Source organism: Choloepus didactylus, chromosome 14 (assembly GCF_015220235.1).
Source record: "Choloepus didactylus isolate mChoDid1 chromosome 14, mChoDid1.pri, whole genome shotgun sequence".
Taxonomy (NCBI): Eukaryota; Metazoa; Chordata; class Mammalia; order Pilosa; family Megalonychidae; genus Choloepus; species Choloepus didactylus.
The window spans coordinates 85,425,505-85,452,391 of record NC_051320.1 but is presented as its reverse complement, the minus strand read 5'-3'; the positions used below and the strand labels follow the sequence as shown (position 1 = coordinate 85,452,391).

At 46.1% G+C, this 26,887-nt stretch overlaps 1 protein-coding gene across 1 annotated transcript in view; it reads left to right on the top strand.

Moving 5' to 3' along the window:
• Window positions 1-24,406: 24,406 nt before the first annotated feature.
• The window catches only part of CYRIB (CYFIP related Rac1 interactor B), a 135,715-nt gene continuing 133,234 nt past the window's right edge, over window positions 24,407-26,887 (top strand). Inside the window, 1 exon segment of the mRNA XM_037802864.1 lies at window positions 24,407-26,885. The gene's annotated coding sequence lies outside the window, so the exon portion shown is untranslated.

Here is a 26,887-nt window from a genome sequence, read left to right as displayed (position 1 = left end):
CCAATACCAAGGACTTGCGGGTCAGTGGCAGAGACAATCTGTGGCGAGACTGAAATGAAGGTTTAGACTCTTGGAACAGCCTTAAATCTCCAGGAACACCTGGGAGGTCTGATTATTAAAGCTGCCCTGCCTCCCTAACCACCCAGACACATGCCTCACATTCAGGGCAGACAGCACCAACAACACACCCAAACTCGGTGCACCAGTTGGACCCCACAAGAACCAGACCCCGACAGATCACAAAGACAAAGTTAGGGAGAACTGACTTGAGGGGAATAGGTGACTCGTGGATGCCATCTGCTGGTTAGTTAGAGAAAGTGTACATCACCAAGCTGTAGATCTGACAAATTAGAGATTGGGGTTTCAATAATCATTCATATCCTAAAAGAACACTATCAAGTAAAGCAAATGCCAAGAGCCCAAAAACAACAGAAAATTTTAAAGCATATGAAAAAAAAAACAGACTCTATGGATAACGCAAACCCAAACATCCAAATCAAAAGATCAGAGGAGACACAGTACTTGGAGCAATTAATCAAAGAACTAAAGACAAACAACGAAAGCATGACACAGGATATAAAGGACATGAAGAAGACCCTAGAAGAGCATAAAGAAGAAATTGCAAGAGTAACTAATGGAATAGGTGATCTTATGGAAATAAAAGAAATGGTTGACCAAATTAAAAAGATTCTGGATACCCATAGTACAAGATTAGAGGAAGCTGAACAATGAATCAGTGACCTTGAGGACCACAGAACAGAAAATGAAAGAACAAAAGAAAGAATGGGGAAAAAAATAAAAAAAAATCGAAATGGACCTCAGGGATATGATAGATAAAATAAAACATCCAAATATAAGACTCATTGGTGTCCCAGAAGGGGAAGAGAAGGGTAAAGGTCTAGAAAGAATATTCAAAGAAATTATTTGGGAAAACTTCCCAAATCTTCTACACAATATAAATACACAAAGCATAAATGCCCAGTGAACTCCAAATAGAATAAATCCAAATAAACCCACACCAAGACACATTCTGATTAGACTGTCAAATACTGAAGAGAAGGAGCAAGTATTGAAAGCAGCAAGAGACAAGCAATTCACCACATACAAAGGAAAGAACATAAGACTAAGTAGTGACTACTCAGCAGCCACCATGGAGGCGAGAAGGCAGTGGCATGACATATTTAAAATTCTGAGAGAAAAATTTCCAACCAAGAATACTTTTCCAGCAAAACTCTCCTTCAAATTTGAGGGAGAGCTTAAATTTTTCACAAACAAATGCTGAGAGATTTTGCTAATAAAAGACCTGCCCTACTTCAGATACTAAAGGGAGCCCTACCCACAGAGAAACAAAGAAAGGAGAGAGAGATATAGAGAAAGTTAACAGACATATGTAGAACATTACATCCCAAATCACCAGGATACACATTCTTTTCTAGCGATCACGGAACTTTCTCCAGAGTAGACCATAGGCTGGGACATACAACAAGCCTCAATAAATTTTAAAAAATTGAAATTATTCAAAGCACATTCTCTGACCACAGTGGAATACGAATAGAAGTCAATAACCATCAGAGACTTAGAAAATTCATAAACACCTGGAGGTTAAAAATGAGGGGGAGATGAAAACATTCCCAGATAATCAAAAGCTGAGGGACTTCATCACCAGTAGATCAGTCCTGTAAGAAATGCTAAAGGGAATTGAGCAGGTGGAAAAGAAGGGACACTAAACAATTGACAAAACTCTTGAAGAAATAAAGATTTCCAGTAAAGATCACATGGTAAATATAAATACCAATACTACTGTATTTTTGATTTGTAACTCCACTATTTACTTCCTACAGGATCTAAAATAAATGAAGTGTAATGATAAATCAGTGGTTTTGGACTCAATGTAAAATATGTAATTTTCGACAAGAACTGCATAAAGGTGGGGGAATGGAGGAGTATAGGGACATAGTTTATGTGTCCTGTTGAAGTTAAGTTGGTATCAAAGAAAACAAGATTGTTAGAGACTTAAGATGTTAAATTTAAGCCCCACGGTAACACAAAGAAAGTATCAGAGAATGTGATCATAGAGATGAGTAGTAGAGTATGGGTTATGAGAAGCGGGGGAAGGGGCAATGGGAGTTAATAAGAAATGAGTGTAGGGTTTCTGTTAGGGGTGAAGGGAAATTTCTAGTAATGGATGGTGGGAAGGTGATGGCATTGCAACATTGTGAATGTGATTAATCCCACTAAATGGAATGCTTGGGAGGGTTTGGAATGGGAGGATTTATGCTGTAGATATGTTTCCACAATTGAAAAAAAAGACAGTCTAAATAGATAATGACAATAAAATGCCATAGATGATCCTGGATGAGATCTAAGAATAGAGGAGAAAAGGCTCAAAAGGACACAATTGGGACATAAGGAAAAAAATGAAATATAGTATGTAAGCTTTATATCAATGTTAAATTTCTTGAACTTCTTAACTTAATGTGATTACATAAATGAATATTCTTGTTCATAGGAAATGTATATGTGAATTATATTATTTGTGTGAATTATATTATTTGGATGTGTGCGACTTGCTCTCATATGTTCAGAAGACAGAGTAAAAGATGATGGATGATAGATAGGGAGGGAAAGAAAGAAATGGTAAAGTGACAAAATATTAAAGTTGGTAGATCGGGGTATCGGTGGAGGGGGGTTGGGGTATGCTGGAGTTCTGTGTATGGGGTTTGTATTATTTTTGCAACTGTTCCTGTAAGTTTGAATTTATTTCAAAAAAAAAAAAAAAAAAACCTTGCCAGGAGATTAGGGTCAACTCAGCACATCATGATTCTCTGCCCGTTGCATGCTAAATACGTTCTGCTAAGAGGTTGAGTCTTAGGGAGAAGTTGAAACCGAAGGCAACGCCAAGGCCTTAATTCCCTGCGGGTGTGAGTTTCATCTCCTGCTCTGGGCAGAACAGGAAACCCGGGTGCTCGGCACACGTGCCCGGGAGGGGACAGGAGCCTAACCCCTGCCTTGTGTAACCGGCTCTGCGGCTGGGGAGTGTCAGGCACCCTGGAGGTCGTTGGTACCACGGCATCCCCACTGACCACACCTTGAGGGATGCTGCCCCCTGGGAGGGGGTGGGGGCTGCTTGCCTGGGAGACAGGTGGGGTCTTTTCTGGTTCTTTCCTGCTCTCATCTGCCCTCCTTCCTCACCTTTCCTGCCTCGCTCAGCATCCGCCAAGCCTGGGAGTTTTCCTCCATTAGGGTGAAAATTTGAGAGTTCCCTCTAGGAACAGACATCTGTGAATAGATGTGCTGGAAGGAAGCATTTTGCCAAGTTTGAGCCGAGCTGAGCCTTGTCGGCACTGAATTAAAGATGAGCTTCCTGGCTCTCTGTTCTTCTTAACATTGACCAAACACCATGTCTTGAGTCTTAAAAAAAAAATGGAGGAAGGGAGGGAGAGAGAAAAAAGAAAAAGATGAAAGGAAAGGGAAAAAAAAAAGAGAGAGGAAATGGGCTTGTATGATAGAAAATAAAGCGTAATGATAACAGCCTGTATCCATAGAGTTATCTTCATTTATACTGTGGCCTTCCTCCCCCTGAACACCGCTGAGCCCAGAACTGGGATTTTTCTGTTTTAGATCCACAGTGCCGGGCTCTTGGGAGCCCTTGCTCTGAAACAGCAGAATGAGTGCATAATTTTTTCAGAAAATTGAAGCCCAGAGGGGTTGAGTGATTTTCTCAAGGCTACACAGCTGGTCAAGACCAGAATTGGGACTTCATTTATATTTGCTGTATTTTATTCCCTAGGCCAGATGGTGGGTGCAAGAAATGGTATTCTTATTTTTTTGTACATTATATATTTTTTGTACATCTTAAATATTGCAGAGTAAAATATTTGAAATAGAGTTGCAAGCAAGGGATTATTGGTGGAGTCTTGAGTCAGATACAGAGGCTTGGCCTCTCTGCCCCTCTAGCCAAACATAGGGCTTGGCCAGGCTCTCACAGGAAGCCTGGAGGGAATGAGGAAGGCTTTATAGAGGAGGTGGCGGTTGGAATGACTTTTAAAGACCATCACTGGGAACAGCATTTCAGACAGAGGGAACAGCATCTGCAAAAGCAGGCAGGCAGGAAAGCATTCAAAGAATTACAAGGTGTAAACCGGTGGACCAGTTCAGCTTTGGAGCAGTCCTTCAAGAGTCTGTTTTGTTCTTGAGCATTTATACTCAGCATGACTCAGAATCCAGGTTGATTTGGAGTCAACTCAGCATGGAATCCACGCTGGTTTTAAAACCAAGCCCCTTTCCTGAGAGCACTTCAGGGTTTACTAGGCCTGGGCATCGTGGATGATTGGTGCCAGCCCAAGGAGACTGGTTTCAGCTGCAAGTGAAGATAGCTCTTGGTGAGACAAGACGCTGGTAAAACTGCTGAGAAAGATCGTCTTGTACAGAAAGGAGCCAAATGTGGATTCTCTGACCATCTTGAGGTTGCCATTGTCTGACATTAAAGACTCATCTGGGAAACCGCTGCCTGCTCTGAAGCAAGAGACCAAGCTCTCCCGTTTAGTGGTTTGGGGGATAATGTATATTCAAGATCCATTTTCTTTGAAAATCTGCAAAGGGAACAAAACTCCCTGGGGGAGTCAGATTAAAGCACTGATGGGGAATTTCATCGGCGCTTAATCAAAGGCATTGATTGTTTTCTGCCCCCCCTCCCCGGTTTGCCCTCCCATTGTCTTTATTTGTGCAAACCTATTCATTGGGGTTTCATTAAGGCTGGCCCTGGGTTTCGCCCCTCTGTGTTCCTTTTGTCCTCGGGAAGTTGTCCACTTCGTCCTGTGACTGGAGAGCTCGGGCCCCTTGTCATCTTTTGCCACTCACGTTCAGATGGAGGCAGACTCACTCATGTATTTCAAAAGAGGGGTGCTTCTCTGCACCCCAGGTTTCCGCCTGTGTGGAGGAAGAACCTAGTTCATGGGACGCTGTTCCTGGAAAGGACCTTAGCCAGGATTGAGTGCAGGGGCCCCAATTTGATGTAACTGAGGCCCCGAGAGGGAAGACGGCAGTGTGTTTTCTCGAAGGTTCAGCCTCAGCTTCTGTAACTTCATGGGGGCCTCTTTTAAGCTGAGCCCAAGTTCTTCCTCGGAGCTGTCCCCACGAGATTGCAAGTTCATGGGGTTTTTAAATGTGGCCTTGACTCGACATGTGACACCCTGGTGGCCGGGGAAGCCACACCAGCGGCGTCGTGATTCTCTGGCCTGGTCCAGGAGAGCTCAGCACAGACCTCCCACTGGGAAGCCATTAATTCTGCGGGAAGTTCCGGTTCACGTTCTACTGTGGAAACTCGGCCCTGCACACAGCCAGGTGTCTCGGCCCTCCGAGCATCCTCCTTGGGAGTTTTGTTTAATCTCAGTCATGGTTGAAAACTCACAGCCTTTCCCCCTGATTTTATTAGCTAGTCCTTACCCACATTTCATCTGCTTTCTCTTAAACACTTTTTTTGGGGGGAGTCTGTGTTTATAGAACCTGAGTAAACACAGATCCTTGACTTTAATTAGGAAGCCAGTCATGGCCAACAAGGAGCCTCGTTCTTCTATGTCTCTTGTCCTGTGGGTGGTGAGGGGAGAGTTAGGAGAGGGGGAACCCCCAGTAGAAAAGAGGGTGGCCTGGGGGTGAAGAATTATGTGGTCTCCCTCCTCCTCCAGCCCCCCAACAGCCCATGTGCCCTGAGTCATCTTAAGTTACATTCTGAATAGATCATGTGACATTACCTGCACTTCATTCATTCATTCATTCACTGAAATAGGTGCATGACTTTATTCATAACACCAATTTCACGGTTATACTTTGGAGGGCAGTGTTGTTTGCCTGTGTTCCTCCTTTATCTCTGCTAGAACAGAGCATACAGCAGGCACTCAGTAAAGTACCCCAAAGGGAGGGGACAGAATACGTTAGGTCCCTAATGGTGAGTTGATCACAGGAAGGCAGATGGGAGAGCTAAAAGCTGGCTGGGACGGAGAGAGTTGACACAGCACAGGGAGTGAAGTTAAGAGGCCTGGCTAATCTTACTAGCGCTAACATCAGGAGCAAGTCTCCCAGGCTCTCAGACAAATTTCCTAATCGATGGGAAAGACTCTCACCTTAAGGCTCTTACCTGCTCTTTCCTACTTGGCGTCCGTTTCCCCAGGGGCCTCTTCCCAGGTGTTCCCGTTGGTACTTCCCCCAGGACATTCATTCTATTCATTCTGCCCCCACCGTGCAGCAGGCCCCCGGGACACAGCGGTGCATGGGGGAGGGTCCCCTCTCCCTCCTGGAGGGTTCAGATTCAGAGGCAGACAGCCGTGACACGGGGTGTGATCCAGGGATCTTGGGGTGCTGTGGACTCGGAGGGCATCGAACCTGGCTGGAGAGATCGAGGAGGGCTTCCCAGAGGAAGTGTCCACAAGGGCAGGGGCTGTGGTTTTATTACTCTCTGCATCTCTGGCTCTGACTACAGTGCCTCACACACAGTAGTTGCTCAGTGAACGTATGATGAATGGGCAAAGGCATGTTGAGTTTTATGGACTGAAAAGCATGGTGCAAACGGTAAGGGTTGGTATTACAATTTGGGGAGGGTAGAAAAGGGGCAGCTAAGACAAGCTTTACCTACCAGTTTCCGGAGGAGCAGCTGTTGTCTGCCCTGGAGCTTCTGTCTCTCCACCCCTGCCAGGGAGGCAGACTGTAGCCAGCAGCCGTTCCAAATAGGATCTAGGTTTGGTCAGTCAGCCCCAGTCTTCCGGACCATGGTGTTCGGGCTGCAGGGGTGGGGTGGAGAAACGGGGGTGATTCCCAGCAAATGCTAAAAAATTCTGAAGCATGTATTCACATCGCTAACCTCTAAACCCTCCATTACGATTGCCATCCCCTAAGTGAAGCTGGCTCCCTTTTTTGGTCCTCTTCTCCAGCACACCGAACTTCTGGAGATCAGAGGTGCTTCTGATTCATCTTTGTGACCTCAGTACCCAGCACAGAGTCTGGCACAAATGGGTATTGGATCAGTTTGCAGAATGAATGAATGAATAAATGAATGAACTTCCGATAGTGGCAATTAGGTTATTCTGAATGTAGCAGACCCTGAGCGGCGTTATGGAGTGGGGGGAGAGGGATGTTTCTGGAGATAACCTTTTGCTACTACTTTTGATGTTTTGCAATAGCAGATGCTTGAAATTCTGCTTGACACTGCTCTCTGTGGTGAGAGATGAAGAAACACTTCCTTTATTCACACTTGGCCCTGGAGCTGCATAGACACACAGAGCCCCCCCACCCCCACCCCCAACTTCTGCCACCCTGGAAACCACTGAATCCGTTCTGTAGGGTCTGGTTATTGTGTCATGGGGGTCACGGACATGCATTGACTTAACTCTACAATTTAGTGAATTGGGGTGTTGGCATTTTCCATATTTTGGGCTCCCCAGACACCTACCCACCTTCCTGTTTAGGGTAATGCCCAGCATGTAAGTCTGGGAGCCCCACATCCCAGCGGGAAGCTGGAGTGGATCATACATTCCCCCTGTGCCTCCTGGCTGCTGGGGCACGGGCATGTGACCTCCCCTATGCCAAGTGCCACAAAGATGCAGGGGCAGGGAGAGGAGATCCAGAGCTGCAAGTCCAGTGGTGATGATGAGCGTCCTAAGCAGATGTCCTGGGGCATGGCCTTGGTCAGTTTCCTAAACCTGGTTCTCTAGCCTGCCTGTTGATTCTGGAACTTGTTATTATCTTCTCCTCTTGTCCATGAAATTGTCCTAGTGAGTTTCTTTTGTCTGTGATCAGAAACCTTGACCGGAATGTTCCATGGAGGCCATGCCGAGGCACCCCACCACTGAGATGGGCCTTGGCCTCCTGGTGAGGGTGGGGGAAGCTTGCTTTGGGTGCTTTTGTGGGGCAGACCCCCACCCAGCCCAATTCCATCCCCTGAAAGGGCAGTTAGGCACTGAGCCATAATGAGTCAGGCTCTGTGCTGAGCACAGGGGTGCACAGACAAAGAAGATGAATCCGGTCTTTAAGGAACTCACGGTCCAGAGGCCAGCAGGTGCACGACCTGACAAGTCCATCCAACGTGGTGGCACAAGGGGCTCCTAATCCCGGCGGGGCCTGCACGGATGTCTGAGGAGGGGACACCTGAGCTGAGGTTAGTAGGGTGCAAGGAGTTAGCTAGGCATAGAGGATGGAGAGGAGGGGATTTCTGCAAGAGGGCTCAGCCTCCTCAAACTGGGGAGGTGACAGGCATCCCCGAAGGTGAGGAGCCAGTGAGTGGAGGGTGGTCATTCTGTAAGGGAAGGCAGAAGCCGAAAGACGGGTGACCTTGCATGCCAGGGGCCAGCAGGCTTTTCCTGTAAAGGACAGAATAGTCATGATGTCCAAACAGCCTTGGGCAATATGCAAATGAACAGGCAGGGCTTTGTGCTGTATAAAACTTTGTATTCCAGTAAAACTTTATTTACAAAAATAGGTACAGGGCTGTGAGCTGTGGTTTGCTGGCCTCTGTTGTCCGCTATGCTAAGGAGGTGGACTTTATTTTGAGATGACGGTGACTAACACGTGAGGTACTTTGGGTGGCTGACAACAGGACATGCGTCTCAAGCTTGCTTACCTAGGAGATGGGAAGGAAATAGCACATGAGATGGAAACGTCCAGGGGAAGGGCCGGCTGTATTTGGGGCTCCTCTCTCTGCTGTTCGCCGAGCTCTTCCCTCTTGTGTCGGTGTCTCCCTCAGGCTGCCTTCCTCGTGGGGCTAACATGGCTTCTGGGTTCCAGACATCACCTCCACAGGCACCTGGTCCAGGGGAGAAGAGAGAACTTACCCAATTCTTCTTGGACCAACGGAGGTCACACCCTTGAGGCAATCTCTGTCCAGGAGAGTGCCGAGCGCAGATAGGCTTGGGCCTGGCTTCCCCCTTCCGTGGATTGACAGCCATGATATCCATGACAAGGGGCTTTGGAGCTCGCTGCCTGCTGTGAGCTCGTTGGGGCCACCTTGAGTCTGGGGAGGGGTCTGTCCAGCCCAAACTGCCCAGCTGCTCCCCGGGAGGAGGGTGGAAGGAATCCACCCCCAATGGTATTGTAAGCTAAAGGGCGATGCTATCACATTTAGTTTTTCAGGATCTCTGTGGGGACATTGTGGAGGAGATGCAAGGCCAGGGATGAGGTTGTTTGTGAACCTGGGTGGTCAGTAGCAAGACGGGGGTGCTGGAGACTGAGAGGAGTGGATGGAATTGAGAACTGCAGATGTGGAATTGGTAGAACTTGTGACAATGTTCATGAAAGTAGATGGGGTGGGAGCGGGCAGAGAAGATATGGTTGTCAAGAAATACTCATTTCTAGTTTGGTGGTTGGTAGAAGTAGATGCAGATCCCATTTGTAAGGGAAGGTGTTGAGTTCTGTAATGAACAGGGTGAATTAGAGGGTGGCCTTGCCCAATTACCCCTCCCTGCCCCCCTGAATCAACCCTATCTTTGCCCTTAGAATTTAGGAACAGCCAGGAAAAGCCATGCTACCCCGAGGGAGGGCTGCCCTTCTTCCTTACCTGTGTCTCTTTCTGCCCTGGCCACCAGGAAGCTCAAAGCCACTGTTAGGCTGAACCACAGCAACTTTAGCCAGCCCTCAGGTTCAGTCTCTGCTGCTTTTGGGTTTCCATTGATATTCTTCTGGTTATAATCCTCCTGGGCCCTTCTTATAAGCTCTCTCAAATCTCTTTTGGAAACAGGGAAGGTCCAAATGAATAACTAGTAAAGAAAGGAAGAATTGAGGAGAATGGGTTGATCCAATGCTCTGGATCTCTGTCCTTTTGCAAAAGTGTTGATTGAGTTTGAGCTCCTGCAGGCTGTGCGAGGCTGGTAGGTCTTGGCTTTTAGAGAAGTCAGGCTCCTGGAGGGCAGGACGGGTGTCTCCATCTCACCCCCTCCAGCATTTATCACCGTCACCGGCTCATGCTCGATACTCATCGCATATCTGAAAAGCGAAGTGAGTGGATGACGGCTGGATCACGTGCTGTCTTTCTGAGGATAGCCAGTAGGGTCATGTCACCCCTCAGCTTAAAACTCTCAGTGGGTTCCTGTTGTCACTGAAAAGCTAAACAAAAACCCAGACCTCTTGACCATGTACTGAGGGGTCCTGAGGACCCAGCTGGTACCTTCTCTTGCAGCTCACTCTCACCACCGCCACCACGCTCTCCTCCTCTGCCTGCAGCCCACTGGCTTCTCTGGGATCCCTGGAGGCCCAGGCACTTCCCGGCTTGGGCCATGCTGTCCCCCCAGTGTCATGTCCCTGGCTCTTGACAAAGCAGAGACCTTCTTCCTCACTTTGAATCGGTCCTTCTCCAACGGTCTTTCTTGTAGACCTCGCCTTTACTCCATCTTGACAGGCTGTTCCTTCCCCTTAAGCGCGCCTGTCGGTTTGTATGGAGGATGTGCTGGTTTGTTTGCTTCTTTATTAGGTCACCCACCCACCACCACCCTGAAGGTAGGGATACCTCTTTTCTCCCCAGAGCCTGGCATGATTCCTGGAACTATTAAGTGCTCAGTAGATGAGGGTTGAATGAAACCAGGCCTAGCCGTTCATCCGTTCACCCACTAAACTGGTATTTACCGAGAACATACTCAGTGCCAGGCAGACACTGGGCTAGGGGCTCGGGATCCAGTGGAGAACAAAAGAGTCACCATCTTTGCCTTCCTGGGGTTTTCATTTCATTTCCTAAGCCAGCTCTGTCTTTAAACCACATCTTTTTGTTGACTCATTCATTCATCCTTGCAAATATAAATATATATCTAGAGAACAAACATTTATTGAACACCTACTATGTGTTATATATAAAACATGTCTCCTAAAAACATACATATATACACATACGTATGTATGAATGTATATAAAACGAGTGTTTATTGTGCATCTACTCTGTGCCCGTGCTGTCATGCACTAGTGAGAGCACGGCCTAGTAGAAGAAACAGAGATGAAAACACCATTTTCATATGCTGAGAAGTGCCCTAAAACTGATGACCGGACAGAAAGGTGATCCTCGGCAGCGTTACTGCCTCAGGAAGACACGGTGTGAACTAAAAGAGAGGAACACAGGTCTGAAACGGAGTTCCGGTTGCTTCTGTCCATTGCCTTGGTAAGGACAGTCTGGCCTCTGCTGAGGGAGCCACCCCAGGTGGCTCCTTACAGACCGAGGTAGGTGCTGGCCCAAGTCAGAGGATGTCTGGCTTTTTGGACTTAGTTTGGGTTCTTTTAAAATAGCCAGCAAGTTGGAAATTTCAGGACACCAAGAGACCTAGATGAGTGTAGACATAAAACTGTGCTTTTTTCCTTATAATTTACAGTGGGGAGTGGTCAAGTCAGCGAAAACTGAAAGCATTTCTCCCACTCTCCCCTCTCCCTTCCTTCATCTAAAACTTGAACAGTTTTCCAGGTCCTCTTGACTGGATTTGGCCCTTTTCCTTAGCCCCACCCATGCTGGTTTTAAAGCTGAAAGGCGATGACCAGTTCAGTTCATCTGTGCTGTGCGCAGTGCCCCAGGCAGCTGAGGACTTCCCACTGGCAGGAGCCCAGATGGGCCACCTGTGTGACACATCTGACACTGGCCTGTTTTGTTCTTTTAAGAACAGCTTTATTGAGGTATGTAGGCACAATAATGCCCCTGTCCCTATCCCCAGAACCTGTGAAAACGTTACTTTACACAACAAAAGGGACTCTGCAGATGTTTCTAAATTGAGGGTTTCAAGCTGGGAAGAGTGTCCTTCATTATCTGGGTGGATCCAATGTAATCATAAGGGTCCTCAGAGGCAGGAGGCAGGAGGATCAGAATCAGAAGGAGATTTGAAGATGCTACACTGCGGGCTGTGAAAGTGGGGGGTGGCCACGAGCCAAGCAATGCGGGCGGCCTCTAGAAGGTGGACAAACAAGGAAACAGATTCTTCCCTAGAGGCTCCGGAGGGACTACATCCCTGCCAACAGCTCAGTCCTAGCCCAGTGAAACTGATTTTGGACTTCTGACCTCCAGAACTTTAAGATAATACATTTGTGGTTTTTTTAAGCCACTAAGTTTGTGGTAGCTTGTTACAGCAGCAATACAAAGCGAATGCAAAGCATATTTTATATAACATAAAATTTGCCCGTCTTAGTTACCTTGGCTGCTCAAGCAAATGCTATGCAATGGGGTGTTCTTAAAAATGGGAATTAACAGTTCACAGTTTTAAGGCTGGGAAAAAGTCCGAATCAAGGTACCATCAGGATGATGCTTTCTTCCTGAAGGCTGATGATCTGGGGCTGGCTGCTGGCAACCCTTGGTCCTGGGCGCCTCTGTCACATGGCAATGCACATGGTGGTCTCTCCTGGCCTCTCCCTTCCCTGCTGGGTTCTGTTGGCCTTCAGCTTCTTGCTTCCTGTGGCTTTCTTCTCTGTGTCTGAATTTCATTCTGCTTATAAATGACTCCAGTAATAGGATTAAGAACCATCCTGCTGATTGAGCTGGGCCTCACCTTAATTGGAGGTCCTCCTTACAATGGGCTCACATTCACAGGAATGGATTAAAGTTTAAGAACAAGTTTTCCTGGGTATATATAGTTCCAAACCACCATACCACCACCCATTTCAAGTTTATAAGTCAATGATTTTTAGTAACTTTGCCTAGTGGTGTAACCATCACTATAGTCCAGTTTTAGAATATTTTCATCACCCCAGTAAGATCCCTCATGTCTGTTTACAGTTAATTCCTCTGCCTGCCCCCAGCCAACCACTAATCTGGACATTTAGGTTGTTTCCAGTTGGGGACTCTTGTGAATAAAGCTGCCATGAACATTTGCGTGCAAGTCTTTGTGTGGACATAAGTTTTCATTTCCCCTGGGCGGGTTCCTAAGACTGGAATTGCTGAGTTGTGTGGAATTTTATGTTTAACTTCTTGAGAAGCTGCCAAACTGGTTTCCAAAGTAGCTGCACCATTTTACATTCCCATCAGCAATGTCTGAGGGTTCCCCCTCCACTGGCTTACAATTTCCTAACTATGGCCTGTAGCAAAAGGGACTGGACACAGGTGAATGTGTGTGTGTGTGTTTGTATACCTGCATGGGCACATGCCTCTTCGTGTATGCATACTTGAGGAACATTTTCAAGCTACTGTCTCCACCTCCTGTGACTGGCTGTAGCTGGAGAAGGGTGGGGAGAGAGGAATGAAGAGAAGCTTCTCTGCTTTCCTTTCTGGGCTTTGAAGAAATAAGCTGTTCCAGCAGCTCCTCCTGCCCCACCCATAGCTCAGTGAATAAATAGTCCATTGGGGTTCTAGGTTCATGATCCCTGATCCAGCATGTATGCCCTCATCACCAGATTTATTTGGGGTCTGTTCTGGTTTGCTAATGCTGCCATTATGCAAAACACCAGAAGTGGATTGGCTTTTATAAAGGGGGCTTATTTGGCTAAAAATTTACAGTTCTGCGGCCATACAAGTGTCAAAACTAAGGCATCAACAAGAGGATACCTCACTGAAGAAAGGCCAATGGCGTCTATATCTCCTCTGTCAGCTGGGAAGGCATGTGGCTGGAGTCTGCTGGTCCCGGGATGTGTTTCAGCTCCTTTCTCAGCTCCTCTGCATCCTTAGCTTAGCATCTCCAAACTTCCTTCTGTCCGCAACTCCAAGCATCTCTGAGCATTTCTGTCAACTCCCAAATGTCTCTCCAAAAGTCTGTCTCAGCTGCTCTCTGTGTGAGCCGCCTTTAAAGGACCCCAGTAGATTCATCAAGACCTACCCTGAGTGGACAGAGCCAGATCTCCATGGAAACAGTGAATCAATTGATTCAACCCTAATCAAAAAGATTAATAAGTCTGCCCTCACAAGACTGCATTAAAGAGTATGGTTTTTGGGGGGATATACTATATCAAATCAGCTTAGGTCTTTTGCCAGAATTCAGGGTTTTAGCATTGGGTGAGACCTGGTTTTGGGTCTTTTATTATAAATAATGAGGCAGAAAGTTCAGGTCCTCAAGGGAGACATCAAGGATTAACTCACAGGACCTGTCTTCCTTACTCCACGCAACTCTGACACCTGGTAGCACATCACCTCACTGGTTCTGGCTTCTGATGAGTTGTTCTTTTTCTGCATTGGAGCAAGTCTGCACTCCTCGCTCGGTGGGGCTAAAGGGGGCTTAGGTGACCCCACAGAGGGTTCAGCCTATAGATAGGTGTCTTCTAGGAGGGAGTGGGTTGGTGAGGGGTTAATGGGTTGGGACCCAGATGCAAGACTGGCACCCCATTCAAGCCGGGCTCGGTGGGCAGGCCCCTCTGGGTGTGTCAGGAACAGCATTCAACAGAACACAAGGTTCATTTCAGACAGACTTTTTTTTTTTTTTGATTCAGTTTTATTGAGATATGTTCCCATACCCTACAGTCATCCACAGTGTACAATCAGTTGTTCACAGTACTGTTGTATAATTGTGCTTCATCACCACAATCAATTTTTGAACATTTCCATTACTCAAAAAAAAAAACTAAGAATAAAAATAAAAGTAAAAAAGAACACTTAAAACATCCCATCCCCCCATCCTACCTATTTTTCAATTAATTTTTGTCCTCATTTTTCTACTCATCTGTCCATACACTGGACAAAGGGAGTGTGAGCCACAAGGTTTTCACAGTCACACGGTCACACTGTGTAAGCTACATAGTTATACAATCATCTTCAAGAATCAAGGCTACTGGGTTGCATTTCCAGTTTCAGGTTGTTTTCTTCTAGCTATTCCAAGACACTAAAACCTAAAAAGGGCTATCTCTGTAGCGCATAAGAATGTCCACCAGAGTGATCTCTTGACTCCATTTGAAATCTCTCAGCCACTGAAACTTTATTTTGTTTCATTTTGCATCCCCCTTTTGGTCAAGAATATGTTTTCAATCCCATGATGCCAGGTCCAGGTTCATCCCCTGGAGTCATGTCCTGCTTTGCCAGGGAGATTTACACCCCTGGGGGTCATGTTGGACAAATTTTAAAAGGAATTTTGCAAACATAACCCATTCTGTTTATTGCAATACATAAAATACACCTTCTGGGAAAGGGCCATATGGGCTTTAGTGACTTACTTTAAATTCCATTGGATCCCATGAAGAAAAAAGTGAATAATTTTATTATGACTCTTAGGGGTTTTCAGGCTCTGAAGGGAAACATGACCATGGGGCTCTTACATCCATGGATGACCAGGTGGGGACACATGACCCAGGAGGTGAAAGGAGCTGGGGGCACCTGACCAAAGGCAGTCAGTCCCTGGGGATGGGGACAGTGATGGCTGTGCTGAATCTCTGAGGATGCAACTGTCGAGCCAGAGGGTAGGTTGGGTGGCTGGGAGTGAAAACACTCGGCAAAGCTGAAGTGATTACCTGGGTCAGCAGAGTGGGCGAGCTCTAGAGCAGAGCTTGAGGGACTCAGACCCTGTCCAGTGGGTGGCAGAAGATGAGGAAACGGAGGCACAGAGAAGCCAAGGGATTTGTCTCAGGCAACATGGTAAGTAGAAGGAGCAGCCAGAAATTAAAACTCCAGGCTCTCCCGAAAATAGCATTGTTTGCTTTGCATCATGCTTTTTCTTTAGAGATCAGAGAGGCATTAAAAAACAAACAAACGAAAGGGACACAGAGCAACGTATGAATAGGCTCATGACAGCTGGGTCCAGGAGAGAGTAGACATTTTTGCAGAGAACCAGCACTGTTGGGTCTGCGTTAGGAAGTAGAGACTGCCTTTGATTGCACAACCAGCACTTGCTATTTTCTGTGTTGCCAATGTTGATGTGTTTTTGGGGGGTGAGGGGGGTTGGGCAGAGAGGGTGAGAAACCACGTGAGGTCTAAAGGCCCGGAACTTTCCAGTCCTTCCGCCAGTGGAAACAGAGCCCCCATTTTTCAGAGACTCAGGGAAGTGAAAGAAAAAAAGCAGAAAACACATACAGAACTTCTCTGTGGTTTACATTTTTAAGTAAACATGTATTAGTAAAAAAAAATGTATAAAAAAATTAGAATGGTGATAAGGTTATCTATAAATGTTAGGGAAAAAAGTTTGCATTGGCTCCTCTGTCTTCTAGCTGCATGACCTTGGGCAGTTGTTTCACTTCTCTCAGTTTCTGCTTTTGTAAAATGGGAAGGTGATACCAGAGATCTCTAAGGCCTGTTTTGAAATTAACTCTCTGTACATTGCAGTTCTAAGTGCTGTCAGTTCACATTCAGGGTCAAGAGTTTTATTCACAGACTTTTTCTTAAGGCTTTGGATGAAATTTGCACAGCTGGCTGTTTTTCAATCAAAACAGGAAAAATAATGTATATTTACGTAATAAAGGCTCATTTAGGTCAGAGCCTCTTTATGTCTTAGGTGGGTGTTAGAAAGCTTTCTGGGGGGCCTCGATGGTCCTTAGGGGAAGAGGCTGTGTTTATAAGGCTCTGCCAGCACATACGGGGAGCTGGGGCTTTGACCTGAGTGGACGGATGTGGATTGCCGAACATGAGGTGGTCAGAACCTTAAAGTGTTTATGGTGTAAGCTGGGATTGTGCAAACAACTGATCCATTTGGAAACAGCGTTCACATCAGTGGGAAAGATCTCCCTGTGGCTGGAGAACGTGCAATAGGTCCCTGTGGCTGAACCAGAGGGCTTACGCAGAGAACACAAGACGGCAGCCTTGGAGGCTGCGTTCAAGGGACGAGCGTCCTAATCTGTGGGCAGGTGAGCCACTGAAGATTCGGGTATTAGGAAGGGTAATGGGTGGTGCATGGGAGACCGGGGGGGTGGGGTGGGGACTGGGGTCTGGGGTCCACCCTGAGAGAGGGGTGCTCCCTTTGCCTGCAGAGGAGGGCGTGGGGACGGCAGCCAGCCGCTAGGCCAGACTTGCGGTTTGTCCTGAAACAGTGGCCGAGGCAGAAAGTGGCAGCTGCTGGCGACCGGCAGCCCCTCCCCAACCCACTGAGGAGTGTATCCGTCAGCACGCTGGGTCCAAAGTGACAGAAGGCAAACTCAAGCTGGCTTAGGCTAGAAACTAGGCTCCCCTTTCCCAGGGTTTAACCAGAGTGCTAGGGAGGGTCCTTGTTAGTCAGTTGGGGTCCCATGCCCCCAAATCCCCTTATTTCATTTCAGGTTTTCTTCCTTCGTTGATCGTGACTAATGGACAAATGGCCAACTACACATTTTTTTTTTTTTTTTTTAATATCCACAGCAGTGGTATCTACCATTTTAAAACCGGATCGTTCAAAAAAAATTTCACTGTGGTAACATATATATATATATATATATATGTATATATCATAAAATTTGCCCTTTTAACCACTTTTTTTAATGCATTTTTTTATTGTGAACTTTACCATATGTACATTACAGGGATAACTTTCAAAGTATGATTTAACAAGTAGAGAGCAAATTTCAAAGACTGTTATGAGTTACAATTCCACAATTTCAGTTACTTCGCTTATTGTAAAATACAACATTTATACAGAAAGGTGTTAACTTTTGATGTTCAGCTCAACAAGCAGTTATATAGGTAATTTCAAAAATTGTTACGGGTTACAGTCCCACAGTTCAGTCCTTTCCTTATTATGAAATATACAGTATATACAGAAAGGTGAAAACTTACAAAGCACAATTCAACGAGTACCTAGAGAGCAAATTTCAAAGAATGTTACGGATTATGGTTCCACCATGTCATTTATTTCCTTCCAGCTATTCTAATACCCTAGCATCTAATATATATATATATTTATATAAAGTTGCAGTATTCATAATCCTTTGTTAAATCCTATCTTGTCTGTTGCTACCCCTTCCTCTCGCTCAGTCTCTTTCTTGATCTTCAGGGGTGTCTAGGCAGGGACCACCCTAACTTGTTCACATTGAAAGCCCTTTTAACCGCTTTTCAGTGTACAATTCAGTGGCATCAATAACCTGTACAATGTTGTGTTACCATCACCATCATCCATTACCAAAACGTTTTCATCACCCCAGACAGAAACTCTGAGCCAATTAAGCAATACCTACCCCCCCCACCCCCACCCCACCAGCAACCTCTAATCTATTTTCTGCCTCGATGAATTTGCTTGTTCTAGATGTTTCGTAGAACTGGGATCGGATGGTGTTTGTCCTTTGCTGTCTGGCTGACTTCCCTTGGTGTGGTGTTTTCAAGGTTCATCTGTGTTGTTGTGTGTGTCACATGCCCCTGGTTCCAGGAGGATGCTGCCCTTATCCAGATGAGGGGCTGTCCCTGGAGCACATGGAGGGGCTGGGGTCCCCCACAGGACAGCTGGGGCTTTTCCAGAAGGGCTTGGATGCTGGGTGGGCAGGGGCATCAGCTGCGCTCAGCGGGGAGCCCCTGGGAAGTGTCCCTGGGGTCTGGTTGGAGAGGCTTCCCTGGTGGTGATGATCTGAACTTGGGGGGAGAGAGGGGCCCAGCGGGCAGGGGCTGCAGGTGGCTCCACCCGTCAGTCTCCTCCGCTGTCCTAGATCCCCGGCTGCTGTGACACACACCTCACAGCTGGCTGGTCAACAGCAGACATGTGTTGGCTCCGGGTTTCAGAGGCTAGACGTCCCTGATCAAGGCGTGGGCAAGGCCATGCTTTCTCCCTGAAGTCGGTCGTGTTCCGGCACATCCCTGGAGCTCCCCGCCTGTGTCACTTGGCCCCTCTCTCTCCTTGTGCTCATCCTTCTGGCTTCCGCTGACTTCCGGCTTCTCCCTGACTCTGACTCACTGCATCTCAATTTCTTCTGCTTATACAGGACTCCGGCATATGGATTTAGGCCAACCCTGATTCCCTTGGGCCACACCTTAACTAAAAATAACGTCTTCTAAAGGTCCCAGGCAGGTTGCAGCGGGTTCACACCCGCAGGAACGCGGATTAAGATTAAGAACACGTCTTCGTTGAGGAACGTAATGCAGTCCACTACCCCTCTTGCCTTCTGTCCCTCACTCTTCCCTTCAGCAAATGTTTACTGAACTTTTGTCTCTCTTCTGCATCCCCCAGAACTTCATGTTGAACACCAGGCACCGATCCCTACTGTTCGGACGTTCACGCTCTCCTTGCTGGGTCCTGGGGCCGTCCGGGCATGCCGGGGCATGGGAGAGGGCTGTGGGTGGGCGGCCGCCCCCTCCCGGCCTGTAGGGGAGAAGTTCAGTGTTTTAACTGGTGTTCTGGAGCACCGATGTGAAGCAGCGGGACACTTCTGTCAGCTGGAGGTGGGGCTGGCGTAGACTGTTCTCCCCTCCATCCATCCCCACCTCTCACACCCTCACACCTTCAGATGCTGATCTGTGGTGGTCACTTGAGAAACCGGGGCACGACTTCTCTGAAAATTGTGCCTCCCCTGCACCCACACCCCTCTGCGGCTGAAGATCGAGGGGCTTTTCCTCCAAGGTTGTATGGGGAGGTTGGATTGGGGCCGCCTTTGTCCACACTTCTCTCCTGGCTCCTGAGCATTTTTTTTTTTTTAACCCCCATGAGTAATTCAGGTTTATGGGCCTTGGAGAGGGTGCAACTATCTGAATTTAATTAAGGAAGTCTGGAATGGGGAATAGAAAAAGGTTACTTCTCATTCACTGTTTCTGGAAGGGGGGGTGGCACGTGGTGCCTCTGGCCCCATCATCTGGCACCGTTTCCTCCAGGGGGGCCAGGAGGAGGGGCCTTGGGCAGTGGGCAGCCGACCCGGGGGACCCAGTGGGAAGAGGAGGGGGTGAACAGGGAAAGAGGGTGACACTTGGGAGGCTTTCGTGGGCCAGAATCTAGAGTCCGGAGAAGGCGACGAGAAGGATGTTCCCTGCCTTCTGAGTAATCCTGCCACCTGCTGCTACCTGCTGGAGGCTGCTGTGCCTTTGCTGTGCCTTTGAATGATCTCAATCCTCACCACAACCTCTTTTGGTAAATAATATCATCCCCATTTTAGAGCTGAGGAAACGAGTCCAGAGAGGTTAAGAAACTTGTCCAGGACCACCCAGCTACTGTAGGCCAGGCTTGAAAGCTTGTGCTAAAATTCACCACCCTGTGAGTTTTAGTGCCTAAAGGGAGTTCCTGTAGGACCCACTGGAATTTTTGGAGGAGGATGGGTGGGGTGCTGTAAATTAGAGCCCCGGAATACTGAATGGGATTTTATCCTGACTGGCACCACCTTCGGTTGGCTGTAAGAGGGAGAGGATGTGCCTTGGGGGAGCAGGAGTGGAGGAACGTCTACACCTGGTGCGGGAAGAGAAGGAACCCAGCATCCCCCAGGCTTATGCTAAAAATTTCTTCTCTGCCAGTGGAGGGGTTGGAAAGGACCAAAAGAAGCAGCTGACATCCCAGCTCTGGCCTCAGGGCCCTGCAGTCCTCTGACTGTTGGCCCTGCAGCCAGAGAGACAGAATCTCACCAACGGGACTTCCCACAGCCCTGAATAGTGCTGCTCTCTGCCGCTGGGTTCCCCATTTTGGCTGCTTATCAGAATCACCGTCTCAAACGTTCAGATTACAATGACCAGTCCTCAGCTGTGCGGCACAATCACCTGGGAGCTTTTGCAAACACGGATTCTCAATTCTGGAGAGCAGTGTTGTTAAAAAGCTCCCTGGTGATTCTGATCCGCAGCCTGCAGCTCTTGGGACCCACTGCCGGTTCCTGCTGATGGGTGCACCCAGGAGAACGAGGGGCGGGGGTGCTGCGGGGCTGTGTGGGGCTGGAGGGAGCCGGGTGCAGCATTCTGTGCAGTTGCTCAGGGTCCCACGCTGCTGGGGGAACATGCTCCCAGGTGGTCCTTAGTGCACGTGAGCACCACGGAAGCCGGGGTTTCCTCCTCCCCGTCTGTGACAGGCCTGGCTCCCTTCCTCCGGGGTGACCTGGCACAGGGACTTCCCACTCAGTGCCTGCCTCCCCCCATGGCACCTTCTCATGGGTCTCAGGCCTGGGGACGGAACTAAGGCATGGCGAGCCCAGCGGAACCGCAGTGACAGTTTAGAATCAATAGCTCTGCTTGTTCGCGTTTTCTTTAAAAAAAAAAAAGAAAAGTTCCAGGGGTTTTGGTTCAGAATCAGATTTTTCTAGCAGTTTTGTAAACATTTGATTTAGTGGCTCCTAAGGAAATCTTATTTCTTAACTTTCTACTATGAGCCAACCATTTTCCTTATATTGTCTCATAAGAAATCTGTAAAGATTACAGATGAAGAATCAGGCTTTCCCTAGAAGTAAAATGCCATAGTTAGTAAATGGCTATTGTGATTTGGACTCCAGAGCTCATTCCTGTGAACAGCAGTGGCCACTAAAAACCAGAATGCCATACACATAAATGCAGAGCTGGATGTCCAGTAAGGCCGCCACTAGCCACACATGACTATTTTAATTTAAATTAATTAAAATGAAGTAAAATAAAATATTCAGTTCCTCATTCACACTAGCCAGAGTTCATGGGCTCAGCAGCCGCATGGGGCTTGTGCTACTGGATTGGATGGTACTTTGTACCTCCCTTTTATTACAATTGTAGAATGTTGATATATATTTTTAAATGCATGTGTGTACATGCAGAACTTTCATATATAATCCTTAATATTTCAAAATGCATTCTTGGGAATTAGGCATATCCCTAATGTTTTGCAAATAAAAGTAATACTGCTGCAGGCAGGAGTTCTTGTTGTCATGTAAGAACAACAGCTTCAGAGACAATTGTAACTAGTGATGATTGAGAAGAACAGCTGGAAATGTGCTTCAAAGGATACTTTCACATGGTGTTAACTTCTTTTCTGGACTGCATACGTAGCTAATAATAATAGTAATAGTAATAGTAATAGTAATAATAATAATAATAATAATAATAATAATAATAATAATAATAATAATAATACACATGGACAGAGCCACAGAGAACCTGTTAATATAAAAGGACCTGTTCTGGGTGGCTCAAGGAACACTTGAGAAAACTCCAAACTCCATAGGGCAGGATTCCTCCAAATGCTTTTATTTTCCTGGCTGTATCGTTAGTTTCTTGTGGATCCTGAAACATGCACAAGGAGATGGCCCCCAGCATTGCATGAGGCTCGTCTCCAGGGATGCTTTGTAGATGTTACCGTGGGGGTTTCAGACATTGCAGTTTTTCCAACAGTGAATCCAAAGCAACCAAGACAAATTGGAATCACTTGTGTGAGGCCTTCCCCACAGCCATCTTATGCTAGTCATTTAGTGCTTGGCTGGCCAGAATATTAAATAAAAATGTGAATTAGAAAGAAGTTTTAGTATATGGGAAATATGAGTGGCTAGCTATGCAACATACTATAGACACTTAAATCGATATTATTCAAATGAATTTGAATAATAATACAAGGCATCCACCCTCAAGGTTCTTAGGATCTCATTGACAGGGTCGAGACAAATAGTAGGTGGTCACGTGCCAAGGTTAAGTGATGAGGGTAGGATCAGGAGAGCTGCAGTAGTCTCTTAGCTGGCCTGTGATGGTCATCCTTGACAGTCTTGTTGATCAAACCAAGCCATTGACTAGCCAGAGCTTCAGGCATGACCATTTCTTCATTTGCTGTTGACGGATAGTATACATACAGAAAGGTGCATGGCAGGATTGCTTTTAGATGTGTGTTTTGAGTCTGGTTGACTTAAAACATGACATGGCAGATCCTGGAGATGGGGTAAGGAAGCTAAGTGTAGCAAAGCACACGTGTGAGCTGTAGAAAGAGCCACTGTTAACAAGTGTGCATCCTGACCCCAGCCTGCAAGGAAGACAAGGAGACCTGGAGTAATTCACCCAAGTTGGGCAACAAGGTGTTTGGAAATGTTCTTAATAACAACTTCTTCGTTTGAATTAAGAAATTGTACTTTTTTTCCAAACAGATTTTTGGTTTCTCAGAACTGAGGGCTTATAAGAAATATACAAGAAAATATGCAAGGAACACCTTCCTAATTCAGGCTCAGGAAGACAGTTCTGGGGGAAAGTTGAATGAGAGACCATTTTTAACTAATTGCAGCCTTAGTATTTCCAAGTATCTATGGAAACTGCTGCATGTTAACAGAGAGCTTTGCAGGATCCCATTGAAAGGGTAGATAAACTACACATGCAATTATCACATTTAATCGTTTTTCCCTGCAGTTATAAAAATAATTGATTTGCTTAAGAAGTATATATTCATAAGTTTGTGAAACATTGCCCTAATATTTTTTTACGTTATTACTAAATCCTCTTAATAGTGTAAAATAAATTTCAGCCCTAGATTAGAAGAATGAATTCTGAATTAAAATAATTGTGAATAATAATGATAGTTATTATTCATAGCTAACATTTATGGAAGCCTTGTATATATTAGCCACTGTTCTGGGGAGTTTTATTAAATAAGTGATTAAGGGTTGTTGGAAACATTACAGAGCTCTTACACATGAACAGAATTATGGGTATCATTTTATCATCTCATTAATAGGGAAAGAATGAATCCTGGTTAAAAATGGCAAAATCAACAAGTGATAAACAAGCCAATAAAATTGCAAGATGAATTCACTGAGGGGAAGAGGTAATTATTTGAATTAAATTTTTTTTTTGTTTAATTAACATTTATTAAGTGTCTTCTGGGTAGCAGGCACTGTTAGGTACTTTTACATCTGCTGTTTTATTTCATTACAAGAGAGGTCTTCACTCCCAGATAAGATTTCCCTTGGGCTTCCTTTGAATAATGAGTTCTTCTAGACAGATACTTCGCAGTCCCATCTGCACAATAAAATCACCTGGGGAGCTTTGGAAAAATATGGTACTGGGGCTTCACCCCTGAGAGTCTACTTTTAATTGTGCTGGCTTGGGAGTTGGCAGCAGTGTTTTTTGTTTGTTTGTTTCTACCCCTCTTCTCTCCCCCACGAACTAGAGTATTTGAGAGATCATTTCACTTTCAGAAAAAATATTGACTTGAACTTTGGGCAGCCGTTGCTAACTCTGGGAGTAGTGATTGCTATAGCCAGGTGGGATAAGAAAAATACCTGTTTTCCTTTGTCAATCTCCTACTACCTGGGTTGTGGGAAGTGTCAATAATGTCTGAATGAAGCAGACAAGAAAATGTTGCTCTAAATGTCTCAAAACCAGAACTTCCAGGTGTACTTAATTTGTATCCTGTATTTTGCTTTGTAGCATTTATCAGAGACATCGTACCATGGCTTGCATAATAAAAGATTTTGTTTTCATTTTTAAACGACCCTATTTAAGGAACTTCTGCGCTAAAGATGATTCTTTTTAATGAGATGCATACATATGTACAGAGTACAAATATTGTAGGAGTTAAGAGGATACCGAAATCTCAATAAAATTGCATTTAAAAAAATAGAGGATACTGAAATTTGTAAAGAATTCTTTTGGTACGAGGAGTCTGGATTCTTTAAAAACAGTCTTTGATGTTATTGTAAAGTTGTTTAATGTCAAAACATTAAAAAACAGGAAAGAAGTGGTTTGGGGGAGCTCAACTTTTCTTTACAAAGCATCATGTTTGATTATATAATATACAAGGAGCTTAAAAAAATGCTCCATAATCAAAGATATATTCAGTCTCTGAAAAATTCCTGGTCATCTTGATAAAATAGATTTGCTTCAATGGGCACATTTAGTCCTGCCTAGAAAATCCCAGGAGTTGTACGAGTGTGGTGTCATTGGTGGTCAGATAAAGGAAAGCTTATTTGCCCTCAAATAAGCTGCGTTTCTGATATAGATGATTAGATAGGCTCCCATTTCAGCAATTTTTTTTTGCTCTCTTTAAGACGTTATATCACATTTGCTGAGATACCTGGGGCAAGTCCTGTGGTTTTTTGGTACCTGAGTTTCCTCATTTGAGTAATGAGAAGATTGGGCTAGAATAGTTGTCTGTTTCAGATGAGGCTCATGGATTCTCCTTGTGGAAATGGGGGGGGAGGTATTGAGGTGGCATGGGTCCAGGTCTCCCATCCTGGCCTGGACAAGACCTGCTCCGTGGGTGGCCCTGGGAGGTGAGTTGGAAGAGAGGAGGAGTCACTTCAGTTCCACATGCATTCTTGAGGCCCTACTGTGTGCCAGGCATATTGCCAGGTGCTTGGGACACCAGGATGACCAGACCCAGTGACTGACCTCAGGTACCTTAAAGTCTCCTGGAGGAGACAGACAAGGACGCAGATAATTCCAGCAGTTTCTCCCGCTAGGTCAGGGGCTGATTGGAGAATGAGGAAGGAGGCGGGCCCACGCACGGGTGATGCTCAAACTCTCCACGTATCATGATTCAGGGACTTCAGCATGCTGGTGAAAGGGCTGTTAGGGAAACAGCCGGTCTTGAGCATTCAAAAGAGCACAGAATTTGCCCTTACAGCTGGGAGAACCTCAAGAGGTCACTCGAGGTGTGCTTTAGTACCCTGGCAGGCCCCCCTGCTTACATATCCAGTTTCCGCTCTCTTCTCTCCTCTCGTGGGTGAACATCCAGCCCTGTGAACCAAGCAGTCTGACCTCCGAGCCTTTGCGGATGCTGTTTCTTCTGCCTGGAACCCCTCGTGTCTCTGCTGGGCATGTTCTAACCTGTCTGTTAGTTCTCAGCTTAGATTTCACTTCCTTAGGGTAGCCTTTCTATGCTGCCGCTCCCATCCCCTGCCGAGTTAGATGCTGTGGTCCTTCCTCCCACACACCTGCATTCACCCTTGTCATAACAACTTAATGGTACTCAATTGTAATTGCCTGTCCTCTTCGAATTGCTATGAGAGCTCCTGGGTGCCTAGGATGGTTTCATTCATGGAATTCTCTCCACGGCCACGATGCTTGACACATAATAAGTGCTCAGTATATACTTCTTGAGTGAGTGAGTGTCCTCGCTTTATAGAGGAGGTTGCAGGGGCTCAGAGAGGTTAAGTGACTTGCCCAAAGTCAGGCAGCTCTGGGAGGCTGGGAAGGGATTGGATCCCAGGGTGAGAGTCTAAAGAGGAGGCAAAGTCTGGCTTCCCCAGGGCTGTAATCCAAGTTCTCTCTGCCAGTAGCTTGGAAGGGAAGGAAAGGCACCCTTGTTTAGGGATGCCCCCTTTCCTTCTCCCCAAAGCTTCCCACTCTGACTCTGATGCAATGATCAGCTCACACTGGGGGTTCCTAAAAGCAAAGCAAAACAAACAAACAAAAAAGAGTTTTGTGAGAGGGGGTTACCATGCTTATTCGAATTTCTAGGACTTTTGTCGAAAGTCCTACAATTTTTTCCCCAAGTTAACAACTTGTCCCCATTTTCTATTTTGTAAATCTCATCAAAGAATCAGAAAGAAAGGAAAACCACCCTTTATGTAACTGGAAGACATAGTAAGAGGAGTCAGGAGCACTGTAACCGTGTGGCTAGGTGTCAGTGCGTGTATATGCACGTGCTGTGTGTGCATTCGCATGGACACATTCAGGTGTGGGGTGGTTGCATACATTTGAGGACACAGCTTGCACATATGCTTAAAAGGGTCTTAAATTAAATTCCTTTTTGCTTTGGTCACTGAGCAGTTCTGTAAATATCATTTAAAAGAGAATTTCAAACTGTGCTCAAGCAGCAGCAATAACAAAGAAAAGAAAACCTGAGCCGGCAAATAAAATGGGAGCTGGCAAAAGCAGCTGAAGTGGTTGAAGTTTTCAGCAAAGAGTGTTCTCCCACGACCATTAGGCATGGCCCTCAAGCCTTTTGTGAATAGGATATGTTGGTTAAGTGGCATCCGGTTTCAGCAGCCTATGAAAAGCACAGAGAAAACACTAAGACAGCAAAAGTTTTAATCCACATAAAGCCCAGGAAAAAGGCATTCTGTTTCTCTTCCGCACAATAATCGCGTCTAGACACCGCAGACTTTGCTGATCATCTTCACCCTAAATGCCAGTAAATGCTGGTGGGGTGTTATTTAACTATGGCTTCATTAAAACTCTCTTTGATTCATAAGCTTTTGTCACTGTAAGAGATTTTGAGGGTGACAAGGT